Source organism: Falco peregrinus, chromosome 4 (assembly GCF_023634155.1).
Source record: "Falco peregrinus isolate bFalPer1 chromosome 4, bFalPer1.pri, whole genome shotgun sequence".
In the NCBI taxonomy this organism is placed as follows: domain Eukaryota; kingdom Metazoa; phylum Chordata; class Aves; order Falconiformes; family Falconidae; genus Falco; species Falco peregrinus.
In genome coordinates this window covers 54,617,669-54,635,377 of record NC_073724.1, presented here as the reverse complement: position 1 = coordinate 54,635,377, position 17,709 = coordinate 54,617,669, and the positions used below count along the sequence as shown (strand labels likewise).

Below are 17,709 nucleotides of genomic sequence, written 5' to 3'. Positions count from 1 at the left end.
ACAGGCGAATGAGGGAGGAAAGATAATTTTTGTGTATATCCTTCTGAGTCAAGTGTGAGTCCCTGGACTCTAAGGGAAGCAGGTATCCACTTTTGGGGCTGAAGGCTGTCACTCTGGATTACCCCATACATCAGTCTCAGTTCATGCATGCCAATGAGAACAAATCCTAACAATGAGCTGTTGAGTGATGCCAGCAGAAATGAACGTTTCTGAAAGCTTCGGGGTTTTGGAGAAAGCAGCTGAAGCCGACTCTGCAGCGTTCACCACTGCTGACTAACCAAAGGAGGGTGAGATTTTGGCAAAAGCCTCCCACGTAATGGACAATTTTGAACACACCTTTGTTTTCCAACGGGCTGAGTAAAGCTGATACGGCACTATAGAATTAAGCCAAAATGCCCAACCGTGTTATTTCCTCAGAGGGGTTCACTGATGGAACGACCTATCCAAAATTATTAGTGCTCCTAGTAATTATTATTATTATTAATTCCTGTTGGTAAGCCTGTCCTTCCATCACAGTAATAATCACGTGCTGGGATGTCTACTGCTTAGGACATCATACACCTTTGGAAATGGATGATTGTTTAATTGATAGATTGTAAAGATGGGCTGACCTATTGCCTTTCCATGTTTTGCTTTGCTTCAATTGCTTGGACTCTTGCAGCTCCTTAGTAGCTTCTCTGATCCATCATGTCAGGCTGGCAGCTGTGCCTCTGCACTCTGCCTGCCTGCCCACCGTGAGCCAGATTTCGATCTCAGATGCATGGCATACCCTCCTCCCTCCCTGTCCTCTCGCCGGAGAGCTGATTTTGCCTGCACCTCTATTAAATGGCTTGATTTTAATGGGAACAACTGCTTTCTCCCACGGGTCCTCTCAATCCAGGGCACTAGGTGTGCAAGGACAGAGGAGGGCACACTCCCAGATGTCCCTAGGTGTGTGCTACGCATCCAAGATCAGGCTCCTGCCTGACATCCGTGGGCTGAGCAACCATCCCCTCTGCCCTGCCCCGCCCCCCCCCCCCGCCAGCGAATGGTCCCACTCAGTACTGTGGCCATTTTCATGTGGAGATATTTCCCCCACGCTGTGTAACTTCTGCCCTTACTGCGGACTCCCTGCTTCTTTCTACCTTAATTTCTCTGTGGCATGCAGGCTCCCAAAGGACAGCATCTCAAATGAATAAACTCCATTTTACATCAATCCACTTGGGAAATTGTCCTCAGAGGTTTCCACCCCCTCCCCACCACTAGAAAAAATGTTTAGTAGATGGTTGAAATTTTACAAGAAAATGTTCAAGAAGGAACAGATATTTTTTACTGCCAAGCTGTATAATAGGTGTTTTTGAGAGGTCGTTAACTTCAACAGTATAGTCAAAACCTGTGTTACACCCTACACTGCATCCTTCGTTAAGCAATTAAGTTACTGATAGGCTTTTACATTTATTTACCTTGATGGAAAGATATGTTTACTCAACCTGAGTACAAATCAACATGAGGAGGTGGAAGTTCAGAGAAAATTTGACTAATGATGTTGTGTTTTCATCCTTAAAAGAAAGAAAAAAGCCTCCCTGCTTTTGATGCTATTTTATCTTCATTGGAAGGGATCCGAAATGATCCCAACTGTCATGTGAGTGCTCAGTTAGGCTCAGATCCTCTTTGATTGCAGCTGAACATCTCTCTCTGTTGGCTCATACCTTCCCTTATATGAATACAGCGTACAGCACTTCAGGTTGTTTATTAACCAGTGGTTTAACTCTTCCTCTGTGGATGCTCTCACAATTATATCTTTAAGCAAAATACAGGCTGCGGCCACCTTTGCCTGGGGAGATGTTAATGGGTCCACATCGCTGATGTGAAGGAAGAATTTCCTCTCAGTTTCAGAATAACTCCTAAAATACAAACCTGACTGGTACTAATCATATTTCTTTCAGTGAACCTTAATTATCTCTCCTTTTCTTTCAGGCCCACTCTGTTCTCCAGGCTTGTTACGTGGATTTCTCTCTCTGCAAGTAATTCCTCAGCATCTCCTTGAATGGCATCTACCACACGTGAGCATCCTTCACGTCTCTAAGATACTTTTGTTGTTATTCTTTTTTGAACATTTGTTTTTTTGAGATGACATTGATAGACATGAGGCCTAAGTCTGGAGATGTTCTGTGGGTAGAGCTCACATTTATTTCAGTATGTTGAGCAGTTTTAGGATCTGATCCATATTGAAGACTAGCACGGCGTAATGAGGCCTGGGCATATAAAACAATATGTATTCTAACACAGCTCACTCAAAACAAATATGTTCCCTTCTCTTCGGCTGGTGTAAACAAACAATCTCCATTGTGTGCAGCAGGGCTGTGCTGCACTGCTTCGCGTGCAGCAAGAGCCTGGCTTCCCAGTTCATGGAACAGCATCTCCATCCCGTGACACGGGTCTTCCCACTGCATGCCCGGGCAACCCAGGTGTAGGACACCGGTCCTAAAAGCTGACGTTAAGTCTGGTGTTAAGTCCTAAGTGCTTTATAGGGAGAACTTTTCTGGCTGCAGACATACTTAAAGGGGGTCTTGTTTCTGAGTCCTGTGCTCTTCAGTCAGGCAAACCTGTCTCTGGATTGCAGGACAGTTTGCACGGTGGGCAAGCAGAGAATGGGTGTCATAGTTGTCGCGAGATGCCCTCGTACTGATCCCCAAAATTGTCTCTTCTGATATCTAAATTTCCTTGTCATAAAGATCGGCAACCTCATGAAAAATTCGTGATGACTCGAGGTGGAAACATTAGCAGAGGCTGGTTCAAAACTCACGTGCAAGATTCCTTGTCTGTGTGAAGCGCCGCAAGTTTGAACCCAGGTGCTCCTTCTGTGATTGAACTCAGACTTCTATCCTGTTCTGCAAAACCATTACCCTCTCCTTGTAACTTGTGCTGGAAGCGGAGTGAGCTGTTTTGGCACAGAAATGATTTCATTGTTAGGCTAAGTGTTACACAGATGGCATTCTTAAATGTAAAATTCTTTTTATGATTCTTTCGATTTCATATTTATTTCATTAGATCATTATTTATGTTAAAGAGACACCATTAATATGAAACGTGCTCAGCTTGAAAGAAAATGTTGAGAGGAGTTTCAGGTATCTGATCCTCAATCCTTTAGTTTTTGTGTTTTGCATTTTCCTATTTAAAATGTTTTTTTGTGTCTCTAGGTGCTATGTGACAGATCCACACAAACAACAGAGGGGAAAGAGCCTCACTTAACTGATTAGAGGAGAGAAGCAGTGAAAGGGAATATGCACAAAGCACTGCCAAGTTCACAGAGCAAAGGAAAAGATAAAAAAAATAGAATAATTTCACCAACTTTTTTTTTTTTTAATTTTTATTTAGAGTAATGCGAGGTATTTCTTATACTAGCAGCAAGGAAACAATTTTCAGACAAAAATGTGATTTCTTAATCAAGGGTCTCTAATTCAAAATATATTTATTTAATAAACAGTAATTATGATAGCTGCAACTACTCATTCATATCAATAATTCATTCAAAAGTAAACCATATAATCATACTAGCATTTATTTTTCCATTTAATAGGCTGTGATTTAAAATAAATGTAAATCGTCATAGTCATTCAGCTCCATATACTGGGAAAGGAAAAGTCACCTTAAACCAAATGGATATTGTGGAAAAAAAGGGGACGAGAAGTTGTTCCAGAGAAACAGCTTATGGGGGCAGACCTTAACATGAGCTAAAGAGAATCTGCTTTGTAGATGTCAACAGAGCTTTAAGCTGAAAAAGGGTAGATTTAGGTTACATATTAGGAAGAAATTCTTTACTGTGAGGGTGGTGAGTCACAGAAACAGGTTGCCCAGAGAAGCTGTGGATGCCCCATCCCTTGAAGCATTCAAGGCCAGGCTGGATGGGGCTCTGAGCAACCTGGTGTAGTGGAAGGTGTCCCTGGCCATGGCAGGGGGGTTTGAACTGTGTGATCTTTAAGGTCCCTTCCAACCCAAACCATCCTATGATTCTATGATTGTAAGGCTGAGTTACGCTAGATGAGACTCAAGTCAGTAATTTTAAAGGATGGGATGTTGTAGAGGGTTTTCCACTGAGTCATATTTCTTTCTTTAAGAAAATAGATGAATATGATTTCTTCCACTTTTAAACAAGAAAAGGTAACAAATGTGACCAAGAAAATTCTAGTTTGAAGAAGTTTATGTGTGGAAATAATAGGCTGTTTGCAAGTCGTAGGTTGGCTCTGCACGTGTATGTGGAGCAGTATTTATTTTTTCCTGTTGCTAAATAGTTAGCCAAACCCTTTCCTAACTTGTATCCCTAACTACCCACCTCGTTTCGTCAGCTGACAGCTTTTTTTAAACTCCTTAACCATCAGCACTCCCGCAGCAAGCTTTGTTGAAAGCCTTTCTTTCTGTCCCCTTGTCTGAGGTCCAGAGAGTGGTGTTTGTAGGCTGTGGAGCATGGTGGCACTGTTAGAACAATCTTTTTTTTTTTCCTTTGGGCACAGGAAAAAAGCGATGAAGAGCTTGAGCCCCAGTCAGCATGTGCTAGAGCATCCCAAGCGCTGGGTGCAGATCTTGCCTTGCAGCTTTTTCTGTTGCTTTTGCTTTCAGTAGGAGAGGCCAGAGCTCGTGATGGGGAGCGGGGTGTCACTGCACCGCCTATTCTGCTCCCACATCCGAGCCAGCGCCGATGGCATACCCTTCGGGCCTTGCCACAGCCATAGGGCCCTCTTGTCCTCTGATGAGCTCAGCAAAGCCCTTTTCCTCCCTCAGACAGAGCGCCCTGTGTTCTGGCTGGGAAAATAAGGCCACGCACCCCTTCTTCCCCTGAGCTCTGGCAGCGATGCTTTCGGGGAACATCTGGAGGTGGTGGCTGCAGCCACAGTGCTGCCGTGAGCATGCTGCAGGTTAACCCTGCCAAAAGATCTTTTCACAGCCTCGCAGCTGAGTTTTGTCACCCATACAGTTATTGTGTTACTCTCCCAAGGCTGTCCCAGCAGTGGCTGCCCCACAGGTGTAGCCTGCAGTGCACAGGGGTGTACGGCCACAGGGCAGGCAAGTTAAAGTGGTACCTGACTTCTGGTTCTTCCAGTCTCTGCCATGCTTTGTGCGGTTGACATTCCTCCAACAGTTTTTAAGGAGAAAAGTGAGTCATGTTTAATTTTCTCTGTCCTAATAGAGAGGAACCATACTTTTTCCACCAGTTACTGCATTATTCCTCTCTCTGGTGTGGCTCTGATTTAGTGCTGGATGAAGCTCAAAAGGAGGATTAGTGTAGATATACTCCCATATGCTTGGATGCATTTCTGAACTGTGTCTGTACCATCCTCACTGCTTTTGATGGAAAAAGCTGGGCTATAAACCTGATGAGAACAGGCTTCCATGCAAGATGTTTAGTATTTCCTGCTTCCATTTGGGCCAGGAATACAGCACATCCAGCCCCCTTTGGCCCTGCAGCTCTTGGTCACGGGCTTGCCTGAAATGCAGAAAATCACAGCAGCAGAAAACGAATGGGGGAATAAGAGGAAGTTATCTACTTTAATAAAGGCTAGATTAGGGTTTAGTTCCAGCTTTGACCAAAACTTTGCAGGGGGATGGGCACAGGTAGAATGTTTTTATTTTAATGGAATTGGTTTATCCACCTTTTACATGGTTGCACTGGAGTGCAAGCCCATTTTTACGGTCCTGAGTAAAAGAACCTGTGCTGCTTTTTAAAAGCTGCACCTTCTGGGAAAATTAGGGCTGGCTGTAGGACCCTGACTGTGTTGCATTCAAGCAAATTGGGAGTACAAGAAGGGAGAAAGAAGAACAGAAAGAGTGAAAGAAGGAGAGAGGGAGGCTTTCCTAAAGATAAGCTGCTACAGTGAGTCATATTACTCCTTGGTGTCACACATGGGGGCTTCACTATACCAAATACCTAGTCATCATCAAATTGTTTAATAGTCAAACACCAAGCCACACTGAACTTAATCCCAAAACTGCTGTTCTGCTGCCATTTGGGGGCTTTCTTCTTTCTTCTTTGTTTTTTTAAAGAATTTCCTTTTAGTACTGTAATCAGATGGTCATTTTTGCTGATTCTTCTCTCCATTACAAGGGTTTCTGAGTTTATGAATGAAAGGCTATGTTTTCTCAACCAAATCCTCCACTCCTCAGTCTATTAACAAACTAATGTTAACTTCCCAGTTTTGACTGAAACGACAGTCTCTGTGAGCTGGATGCTTGAGGAGTCCAAGCTAGCTAGGTAAAGAAACACCTTTTTCACATGCCCCGGTCTGGCTCCTGCGTTGCCCCACAAGTTTCTATCAGCACAAAGGCTGACATTGTCTGTAAGGAGCAACTCAGATTACGGCCCCTTCCAGCTGCATTGCCCCTGACCCGAGTCCTGCCCCGGGCTGCCCACACTCTGCCCTCCCCATATGCGTGGAGACTTCAGCTACAGCCTGCTGCCTGCCAATGTTGAGTCTGGTCTTTAAGGGTGGCCTTGGATGCGTTTTGAAAGGCAGCGCAGATGCTCTGTGGGGATAACATGGAATGATTATTTTAGGGCAGATTTTCCCCTAAAAAAAAAAATAGTTCTACATGCACGCAGTTTGATCTTCACACAAAGGATTTATATAAGAACTCACTTCTCTCAGTTATGAAAAAAAAAAAGCATGCTGGTGGGATTTAGGGAAGTGTGCAGGCTAGAGGATAGCAGCAGACAAAAGGGAGTTTTTTCTTCTAAGAACATCTGCACAGCTGGAGCTCTGGCAGCACTGCGGTTAGAAAGCCTAGGTGTTGCCTGGCCAGGGCAAGGGACGATGTCTGTTTGGCACCCTCCTGACAGGCAAATTTGGCCAACAGTTCTTAGAGCAGTCCTCAGCCCCATGCCCTGCCGTGTATACACAGAGGTACATGCATTATTTTGCCATCAAATGCCTGTTCTTGGGAATCTGCCACCCTGGAGGTAAACTGCATGTAAATGGTCTAAGGGTAAGGATGTGAGAAGAAACTGTGATTCCTTTCCATGGTAAAGTAGATGTAAAATAGGTACAAAGTTCGCTGGGTCTGTCAGGAATAGAATTGCCGCAGTGCCTCTAGACCAGCACAAACCCAACATCCTGACTCCTAAATGCCCTGCAAAAATGTGCCTACAGCTCAGGGTAGAGAGACTTAACAATAGGTCTGCTAGAGAAACAGCCCTTGCAGCCTAGCAAGGGCCCAGCAGGATAGGAAACATTTGGCACCTGCACCCCCAAAAGTATTCCTAAGGTTGGGTCAGCACCTACGAGTGGAGCACTGGCTAACTCTGTCCAGTCTGTGTTGTGCTGTGAAGGAAATGTGCATGTGAGACTGAAGTTGCTCAGATTTCTGTCTGTCTCAGGCTGGCCCCATTCAGCTGTCTCTGTCCTTCCCAGGGAGTGAGTCCCAAATCCAAAGACAGATCCTAACAATACAACCTCTGTGCTTGCCTTTAATATAGCATGATTCTTAAAACTGAATATAAGCAGGGATGAGGCTTTAGATCTTCCTCAAATCTTAGTGTAACTTCGAGGTTGTCAGGCAGTATTGAAGTGAGAGATCTGGAGTAGGAAAATTAGTGAACACAAAAGTCATGATATTTACTCAGTTTATGCATTTTCTCTCTTTTTTTTCCCATAAAACCTGCATAACTGGCGTGTAATTGTTTTGCTAAGTGAGCCTTGAAAGCAAAAGTCTTGATAGCTGTCACATATCTTCTTTGTAGTACAGTGTGTTGTCCTTAGAAGCTAATCAGTAGAACTTGCTCAGAAGAACTTAATCAGCAGAACTGAGCATATTGTCAGTGCTTAACAAATAATAAATTATAATAATAACAGCCGTTCCTTTTGACACAACTATCAAACTTTTGCTTTATTTCCAGGAGTGCCTTACTTGCCTCTAGTTAGGATTTAATACCTACTACATCTCGGCTTACTGTGGTTGAGAGGATGGGTGATACAACCTAACAGGGTAGAAGTACTGGTTGAAATGAAATTTTGACAAACAGCAGAAAAAGAAACCCAAGAAAGTTATTGGGCTGTTCCTTTTCGCTTACTGGTGTTGCTTATAAGACTTAAAAATTGGATTCAAGAATAGATTTGATCTGTTAGATTGTTAAAATGTGAAACATTGTGCTTATAAGTTAATAGAATCACATATGAATTTCCTGGTAGTCTCTTTTTTAAAAGACAGACTCATCAGGGTTTCCTTGCAGAAAGGTGAATGTATCCAGAAGCACATCTATTGTTATTAATTATTTTTATTATAAGGAGCTTGGATAGCTTGGAGAGTTGTTAACATATCTGGGGCTATCACTTCTTTGTCACCACTGTAATTTGTCCTGGACTGGGAGTTACTGACAATCATTTCATTTTCTGATTGTTTGGTAGTTTATATGCAACTAGTTGGTGGGTTTTATTCACTTTCAACAAGACATATATCCACATTATAAAGGAAGCCACCGTGTCAGCTCTGAGCTGACAATAATTGTCACAGGCTTAAATGGAACTGTGTCAATTTATCCCGGTTGTGGATCTGACCAATGATCACAACTGGCATTAATTAGCAGATGGGTTATCGGACTCCATGGAGATGGCCTGGGTTGAGTGACAATAGAGGTGCTCAGCCACCGTGGCCAGTGGAGCTGTGCCAGTTTGGCAGCTGATGGCACGGTACCCAGTGCCAGCAGGTGGATAGTCCAGGTCACCCGTGATGGAGGCATGGTAGTGGCTTCTGCTGCCAGGCCCCACACAGAAGGAGTCCCAGAGCGCAGGGCAGCCGGTTGCATTAAAACACAAGCAATGTAAGGCACCTGGGAGAGGAGGAGGCGGGGAGGGAAGAGGGGGAGGATGCTCCAGCGCTGAACTGACTCATCCTTGGAGCCGGGTATGCATGAGAGATTGCGCTGTTAGTGCAAAGTGAAAGCCACCGGCAAAATGTGCTGGGGCTCTGGCTTCCCGAGTGCACCATCTGAACGGACACTGTAATGCCAGTTGCATGCATGTGACAGAAGGGTGGGGGAGACAGATCTAAAAAAAGGGGATCCTAAAGAGCAGCAGGATTTTGCAATGGCAGCTACTTTCACCCACAGTGCTGTTATGGCTGTAAACCAGGGGTTTGGACCATGAGTAGAGAAGTGTCTTGAGCAGGTCATGTGGGTGAATGAAGAGCAGGAACGTGACAAATTTGAGAGGCTGCACCTTCACCAGGAGAAATAAAGGACATACTATCCTCCCTTTGCATTCATCTGAGTGCAGAGTGGGCTAAAACCAAGCCAATAACCTGTGCAGATCCTTCTTGCTCAACAGCAGCCACCCCATATCCTTTTTCATGCCCACTTGTCACCACAGGATGGTGGAAAGGAACAAGCTGCCAAGCTAATGGTGTGAGACCTTTGTAAAGATTTCTGGTCTCAACATTCACAGGACAAACTTGGACCCCCGGTAGCTCAGGGAGTAATCTTTTCAGCGACTGACACAGTTTCAAAATTGGCTCAAGTTAACTGACCCCATGCTTTTTGGTGCACTGGGAAAAAAATTCTTTTCACTGTGAGATCTTTTCGGTGTAACCCAGGAAAGGAAAACAGCAGAATAGTGAGTTAAACAGTACTGGGAATGGAGAGGTCTGTAGGCTGGTCCCAGGCCTCTGACCCAGCTGATGGGAAGATGCAGACTATCTGAGGAAGGTGAGACAGTAACCACTGCCCTCAAATCCTGTCACCCTTTCCGCACACTTCTCACACCATTTTAAGCAAGATATGAAAAGATGTTTAGGCACCTATTTGCTGTGACAAATCTGGGTCCCTCTCTGAATAGCCATCTCTGGGCCCAAAGCCACAAGAGGATATGACTGAGACGCCTGTGGGATATAGATGTCCAAGTCCAGGATCCCAATCCACATCCCCCCTAAGTTCATCACCCACATTTTTGCTAATAAAGGTCTTAGGACATCTAAAATCCTTCTTCTGCTCATGCCCCTTGGCCAGACAGTCACGAACTCAGCTGAGCTGAACTTCTCAGAAGCTAATCCTGATTCACCTCCTCAAACTATGCATTGCTTTGCCTGCATGTCCACAGAGTGGCCTGGCAAAACACATGTAACACGTGCTCAGAACTGAGCAGTACACTAAGTACAGCCGCTGCCTTCACTGTCACTGAGGATAAATGCCCTCAAAGTCCACCTGGGCTTCAAGAGGTTCTTATCTCTTATCTACAAAAAGAGCAGGAACCGTAACCAGGAATCTACAAGCTAAAAGTCCGTGGGGGAAGGTATTTTCCGTACTTTCTGCAGAAGTGGTGCCGATATGCATAAGGTTCTCTGGGAGGAGTTTGAGGCAATAAGGTGGAGTATAAGATACCTACTCCAGCCCTCCTCTGCTGAATTATCTTGCTCTGCACTTAGATGTTTTGGATTGGTACAAGGCAGAGGATCTTATTTGGTATACTCATTGCTGCGTAAGGTGTTTCTAAAATATTGGCTTCACAGCCTAATGAAAATACAGTGATTTTTCAGAAAAATCAGTAGAACACATCCTCAAAGGATATACAGACGTGATGATTATTAGAGTTTTAATTAAAATATCAGGTAGAATAAGTATTATGGTGTGTTATCATTTCTAAGATAACAACAGAATAAAGGTGCCCATTTCTTTCTTGAGTGCAATTTTCTAAATGAAAAAGTAAACATTAATATCTTCAGAGATCTTACTGATCTTGTACGATAATTTAGAAAAATATCTCTATTAGGGATAGTTATGTATGCTTTTTGTTGGAAATGCAATCACAGGATATGCACATAGCTGCAATCTGTAGACAGATTAAGTAAATTAAATCACTCAATGTCTTTTTTCAATAGCTCTAAAGTTAAAAGTAATTTGCAAAGAAAATACTCAGTTTCAATTGGTTTGTAATATCTGTTAATGATCTTTGGAAAAATTTCTGATAACATGCAGGAATTCCCTCAGGGACAGGGTTGTGAATAAGTGGATTTTTTTAAGTTGGAGATGTCATTAGCTAGTGATTTCTTTGAAGTAAAAAGCTGTTATGGAATAAATTGCAGAGGTATACAAGTGAACAGGACAATCATTTTTATGAATAATATACATTTTTTCTACTGTGCTTTCTGCCCCCCAAAGAAATAATTTACAATCTAAGTTGCCATTACAAACATCCTGGAATCACAACTGTGTGTGCATTTTGTGCTTACTTTATGTACATGCTCCATCTTTATGTGAAAGCACAGATTGCTGGTGTAAAACTGCTAGTGTAAGGAGCTGATTTGCTCCTTTTAATGTTGGTTTTTTTTCTGTTCTTCCATCCCAGTAGATAACTTTTCTAACCTGCAATGCTGAAACAGCTTCCCATAACTGAAATGACTCCAGCACAGCTATTCCCTAGAAGACATCCTCCCTGATTTCTTGTGGGGCCTGTAAGATGACTGAAGTTGTAGGTAAGTGCGATCATGGAAAAAAGGGCTTCTGTTCTTTTGGTACCTTGTTAGCATTAAGAACTTTTTAACAGTTCAGAGATGAACCAGGTATCTATCATGTGTCACTACAATAAGGCAACATTTCTCAGGGCAAGTGAGATCTCCTGGTCTCTGTCCCATCTGAAGCAGAAAAGAGTGCCGGGGCACCACAGAGTGCATGTGCCCACGGGGAGCATTGCCCTGCTTCAGAGGTTCAGCTGTACCACTTGGCCACAGGCAGCTGAGGATGGGCCATACGTCTCCGTAGGCTCCTGTGGGTGGGTCTGTTTTTACACAGGGACTGGGGACACTCTGAAGGGATGCTGGTCTGGGTGATGTGGCAGTAGGGCTCCAGGGTGTGCTGTCACATGGACCAAAAAAGAAGGCTAGCTGCAGCCATTGAGCCTTTGGTTTCCTCACCTTCCTCCAAACCTCTTTAGCCCAAGATTGTATTGACCTTGGTCTGCTTTTTCCTGATCTGCAGACAGGGCTGTAAGGCACACCGTGCTAGCATGAATATGACTGTTGCCTCCAGGGTTCCCACACAGGGTTGGAGAAAATTTGTCTGGCTCTAGAAAGAGACATGAACAGCCACCAGTCTGAAAAACCTCCTAGCGTTTCCTGATCCTCTGAAGGCCTATGTAGGAATCCATACCTTTCCTGATAATCCATCAGCAGGTCAGACAGCCCCTCACTTCCCATACACAGATGTTCAGTGATGCTCTGCAATTGCTCTGAGTGTAGTAGGATGCCTTCCTGGCTGCTCCTTAGCGTTCACTAGCCCTGGTCAATCCTAAGATGCCTTGACTTTGACAGAGGCCAATACTAGACAATATGGAAGGAGACTTTCCCTCCTCACCGCGTGTTTAACAGTGTAACAGTTAACCACGTATGAAGATGCCTTCCTGACCCTGTCTATTGACTGACATATGCCAAGAACCATGGGGATGATTAGCATGCTAGAAAAACTCACAGATTTTTTGAAGGCTAGGAGCAGCCAGTATTATAACCTAACCTGATCTTCTGCATATTACATGCTACTGTATTGAACCCAATCTGAATTTTGTGTGAAGATTTGCTTTTATGGCTAAAAATGCCTCCCCATTTATAAATATGATGCTGTTTCTCTCAGTACTATCCAGGCAGCAGCAAGTTCCATTAACTGTATAGTGTTTAGAAAAACAATACCTCTTCTCCATTTGAAATTTGATACATCTTTGTTTCACCTTGCAGGATAGGAAAGGTTTTTTTTTTTTTTTTTTTTTTTCCCCTTTGCTGCTAATTAGGTTGGAAGATCATGAGGACAACATGTTATTTATATTATAGTCATGGTTAAGTAGAGCTCTGATGAAGCCTGGGGATCCCATCACACAAAGTGAGGGAGACTGTGCAAGTCCTTTGGGGCTGGGACTATTTGAATAGACAAATGGCACATTTTCAAGGAAGCTGAGTGATTTAACTGGAAAGATTGTCACGCAGGTCAATGGATTTGTACCTCTGAATCACCTATGCTTTTCTGAAAAACTCATGCAAAGTTTGAAAGAAGGGTATGGAAAAGTGAAGTTTCTAAAACAGACTAAAAAATGAGTTTGGGATATAGTCAGCAAAGGAAAAAAGGTATTGCTAATATGTAGCTCTGTGTCCTGTCCACTATCCATAGGTCACATTAACCTCCAGTGGCTGAAAGTCCTCAAAGAGAACAGCATACACTGATGAAAGTATCTGCAATGATGTCTGCTTCATGCAAGGGCCCAAAGCCTTCCAGAAGAACTGCTAGGGTCCAAGGACATCTTCTAGATTATCTCAGGCAACAGCTCTTGTTCCAAGTTTATGGAAAGGGTTCATGTATGATTTGCAGTCCTATGAGGGTGAATGTTCTCTGAGAGACAAGCTGGTGCTTGTGTTCTTTATCTCTTCTCAAGAAATTTTCCATCCTTTTGACTTTTATCATTTTTGTTGCCATTCTCTGGACTTGTTCTTTTTCTACTTCCTTTTTTCAGGGATGAGGTGACCAAACTTGAAGACAGTATTCAAAGTGAGGATGTGCCACTGATTTATATAATAGCATTATAATATTTCCCATATTATTCTCTAAAACTCTTTTCTTCGTACAAACCCCATAAGATTCTTTTTAATTCTTTGAACTGCAGTGCCTTTTAACATCTGTAGTTTACTCTGATCAGATTTCGACAAAGGAATAAAAGGCTCCATTTTTCACATAGAATTTTATTTATTGTTTGAACTTTAGAGGAGAAATTGGTTAACTTACAATTTAAAATTCTTGGCAATGTAGACCATTGGGCAAAGATTTAATTATCAGCCCTTCCATACTTTCTGTAGAAATGTGTGAGGCTGAAAGTTGGTACAAGGTCTTGGCTTAATAGACTTGTCTTTTGTTTTACAAACACAGCCAAAGACTTAATTTAGAGCTGTCAGCATCCCCAAAGATGTCAGAAATGTCTTTCACCTGTACCTCCTTCCCAATGAAGCATGCTGGGGCCGTGTATTTACATGCCGTTCAACCAGGACCACACACACGTGCAAGCAGTACCCGAGTTCTGTGGTGTCCTCTTCGCTGTACTGCACACCTCCACACCAGCTCAGGGAAGACCCCTTTGAAAATGAGGTGCTTGATAACTGCAGACGGTGAGGATGTCACTCTCATGTCACAGCCGGGTGTTATGCCTTCATCAGGGTTTTAGAAAAGGCCCAGGGAAAACAGTTATGTCTCTTCTATTGCCCAAGACACTTCCTGCAGCTACTGCCTTTCCTTAGAGTTACCAATCCAAGTGCTGACCCTGCCTGACCCTACTTATCTTGTAAAAGCTGACAAGATCACAGCCTGAAGCAGTATAGCCACAGGCTTAATACTGGCTACCAAAATGTCTGTTTAGTATTTTCAAGAAATGCTGCTCTAAAGATTTACAATACTAGCTGCTAGATATATGGACAACACCAACACACAGCCCTGACCCCTGAACATTCAGCCTCACTTACACAGAAATTTGTGCCTCTCAAGGGGCCAACACCGAGCTGCCACAAAACAGTGATTCCCTATGTGCAAGTGAGCTGGAATGTAAGCATCATGTGATTACATACACTCAGATATTGGGTAAAAGTGTTTGAAAACAGAATTCATTGTTAGCTGCTTTCATCAGTTGCATTTCTGCTTTAGCAATAGAAAGAGCTCTGCCATTTCTGTGTAATATATATATATATTTTAGTTTAGTGTAGAGAATTGTCTTCATTCTGCCTTGACCAAGGCAGTTTTTCATCAAAAGTTATTCTTAGATAACTGTAAGTTTCTTCCCGAGCAAACATTTTAGATACACTGTATGAAAGCAAACACACATTTCCTCAGATACCTCTAAGGATAAACACAGTTTTAAATATTCAAGAAATATTAAGGGACCGATCTAGTTTAGTTGTATATACATCCATACACAACATACATTAATAGTTCTTGCAGGAGTGGTGGTGTTTTTTAGGGTTTTTTTCCTTTTCTTTTTAGAACAGCAAAGACATGGAAAAGGTCCTATTGCTCCTGTCGGAAACTTCTGCTGACTGCAGCATGAGTTGGATTGGGCCCAGAGAAACCAAATACACACAAGTAACAATGAGTTGGCCATACAAGCAAGGAAAATCACAGATAACAGGTGCACACAAATTAGCAGTGTACCTTTTAGGTCATCCAGTACAGCTCCCTGACACCATGAGATTGTTTCCTATGGCATATTTTCGGTTGTTTTGTGTGCCTAGATTAAATGTCCTAAGTGATGCCATGTCCCTAGGGAGAGATTGTGCTGTCTAGAGTATCTTGTTGTCAGAAGTTTTTTTTTTCCTTTCTTAACATCATCATATTTCTCCTAGTAATGTCCGTTTGCAAATCTCCTTCTTTTCCTTCATTGATGCTATTTTCCTTCAATATCTTTTAACTAGCGTGATGTTGTGTTTAGTTAACATTAAGCCAACCCATAGCTATTTAGCTCATTTAATCTTCCCTAACAAATCAGTCCTTTCAGTCTCCTGGTTAATCTTCCTCTCCTCTTGTCACACCCCTGCCTGTCAGTATCTTTTTTAGTTATGAGATTTTAAAGATGTGATGCATTTCTCCGAACTAATGACAGATCTGGTATAGAGCTGAGTGTCCTCAATGTCTTCTCACTGAAAAACCCTCATGATGTGCCCAGGGGAAAGCTGCCAGCACTCTGGAGAGACACACAGGTAGAGTATCCTGCTCAAACCACTTCCTTGGTGCCACTTATTCTATGGGCCAACAAAAACCTATAGAAACACTTAACCTAGTAGATCAAAAACCAAATACATGCCATTATGGATTTATTTTACTTCTCACAATGGTAGGAGATAGGGTAGCACAGATAAAAAGATCTTTGTTGCTGTTGTTGAGATTTTCTAACTCTTGGTCATGGACATTACAGTCTAAAATTATGGAAGATGTCACCTTCCATAACTATATCCGAGTACAGAGAGAGTACACTGTAGAAAGTAATTATATACGTAGTCACAAGCCTAGCTGTTCACTTCAGGCAATAAATTCTGATCAACAAACAACACTTCTTTAGTGCTAAATGAGATCTTGGTTGTAATTGAATGTCTTTACCTTTGTGTTCTGTTGGATTGGAGGAATATCATTTTAATCTGCTCTCTTTAAATTTTCATTAAGGAACGTTTCAGCTACCTGCAGCCTCATCTGATGATGTTTAATGATACCAGCTAGCTCGGTCTGCCATGCACCAGCAGGGGCTTCTTTAAATTGGTCAACTTTATGGAACATTGTTTTCAAGTCTAATGTACTTGGAATCAACCTTTAAAAATAATGGTATCTTTAAAGACAGTTTATATATGTAGTGCACATACATGCATGCATTTGTATGTGCATATGTGTGTATGCATATATATGCGTAAATGCATACATGTGTACAGAAACACTGATCCTGTTCACCTTCTTGAAATCATTACAGCTAGTATTAACATAAATGTGCTGTTAAATTGGCAGTGTTATACATTCTTGTTGGAGTTTACTTCTGTAACATAAAATCAGAAAGATAAGCTGTGAAACTCATGCAGCTGATGACATAATGCTAGGATCTCGTGATGCTGAATCTCATATTTCTAGGAGTGTGGGATGGATGTTCCTTGCTGAAATAATTATACTGCCTATTCCAATATACGCTTCCTTGTTTTCATGTGGGCACTGAGATGTCCAAACCATTAAATGTATATGGTATGAGTCCTGTGTTCCTTTTTTATTCTAAAGAAGGCATTCACTTTCTACGGTTGTTTTATTGTATAATAAAGCCAATTACTCTAAGAATCTGCGATGAACATAGCAATAATATGTGACAATATGCATATTTACATTTAATAATGATGTCCAAATGTACATATGTGCATATAAATATGCATATATGTATATAAAAATACACATAGAGAGACATATACACAAATTAAATGGAACCAATTAGAATGTGGCATAAACAGTTTCAAAGCTTACCTGTTATGGCTGTGTGAAGGGATAATTTGAGCTACAAAGACATGCAAGAAAGCTTAGCTCAATACACTCCATTGGCTCATTCCCATTATGCTCAACAGCGACAGGCTGTATGCTAAGATGGGGTACCAGCAGACATCCGTAACGACAGCTGGTTCAAAACAGAGCTTTCAAAATAGTGCAACACCCCTAACTTCCTTCCAAATCCTGGTGGTTGCCAGCACATGACTGAGGCTGGTTCTTAAGGTCAGATGTTCAGATAAAAGTTATTCACAAAGAAACTGGTTCTTTATGTTTGAACTGTATATACATTCAGCACATAGACTCTTTGTTGCCCATGAATTTGCATTTGAGCTCACACATGGATTATGCTTGGCTATTACCTGCAAAAGCGATTGATGTTTCTCCCTGATACCATGCCCTATATGCCTGAGGCTGTCTTCTGTGGAGTTCTCCACTCTCTTGTGGGCTACATAAACTGAGATCCAGACAGTAGCTCGCTCTTTTTACTGGGACCAAAAAGATCCCTCAGCCTCTCTGTTGAGAAATGGAGGAAAAGTGGCTTCCCTTTAACATCACCCACATCACACCCACTATGCTCATCCAACTAGGAACACAGCAACCCCCGCCCCCCCTTCAGTTGTCCTGTGTGACTTTTCCTGGTGGATGCATATAGAATCTGGAAATAAACACGATTCTCCTTTGGAAGGAAATGCAAACAGGGTTTATCTATTTGCATTTGAACT

The 17,709-nt window shown here is 42.4% G+C and overlaps 1 long non-coding RNA gene across 1 annotated transcript; it reads left to right on the top strand.

The window, feature by feature from the left end:
* Positions 1-1,955: 1,955 nt before the first annotated feature.
* Positions 1,956-16,700, top strand: LOC114010409 (uncharacterized). Its single transcript, XR_003551872.2, has 3 exons — positions 1,956-2,042; positions 11,307-11,433; positions 13,112-16,700. It is a non-coding gene; the product is annotated as an uncharacterized LOC114010409 (long non-coding RNA).
* Positions 16,701-17,709: the final 1,009 nt, after the last annotated feature.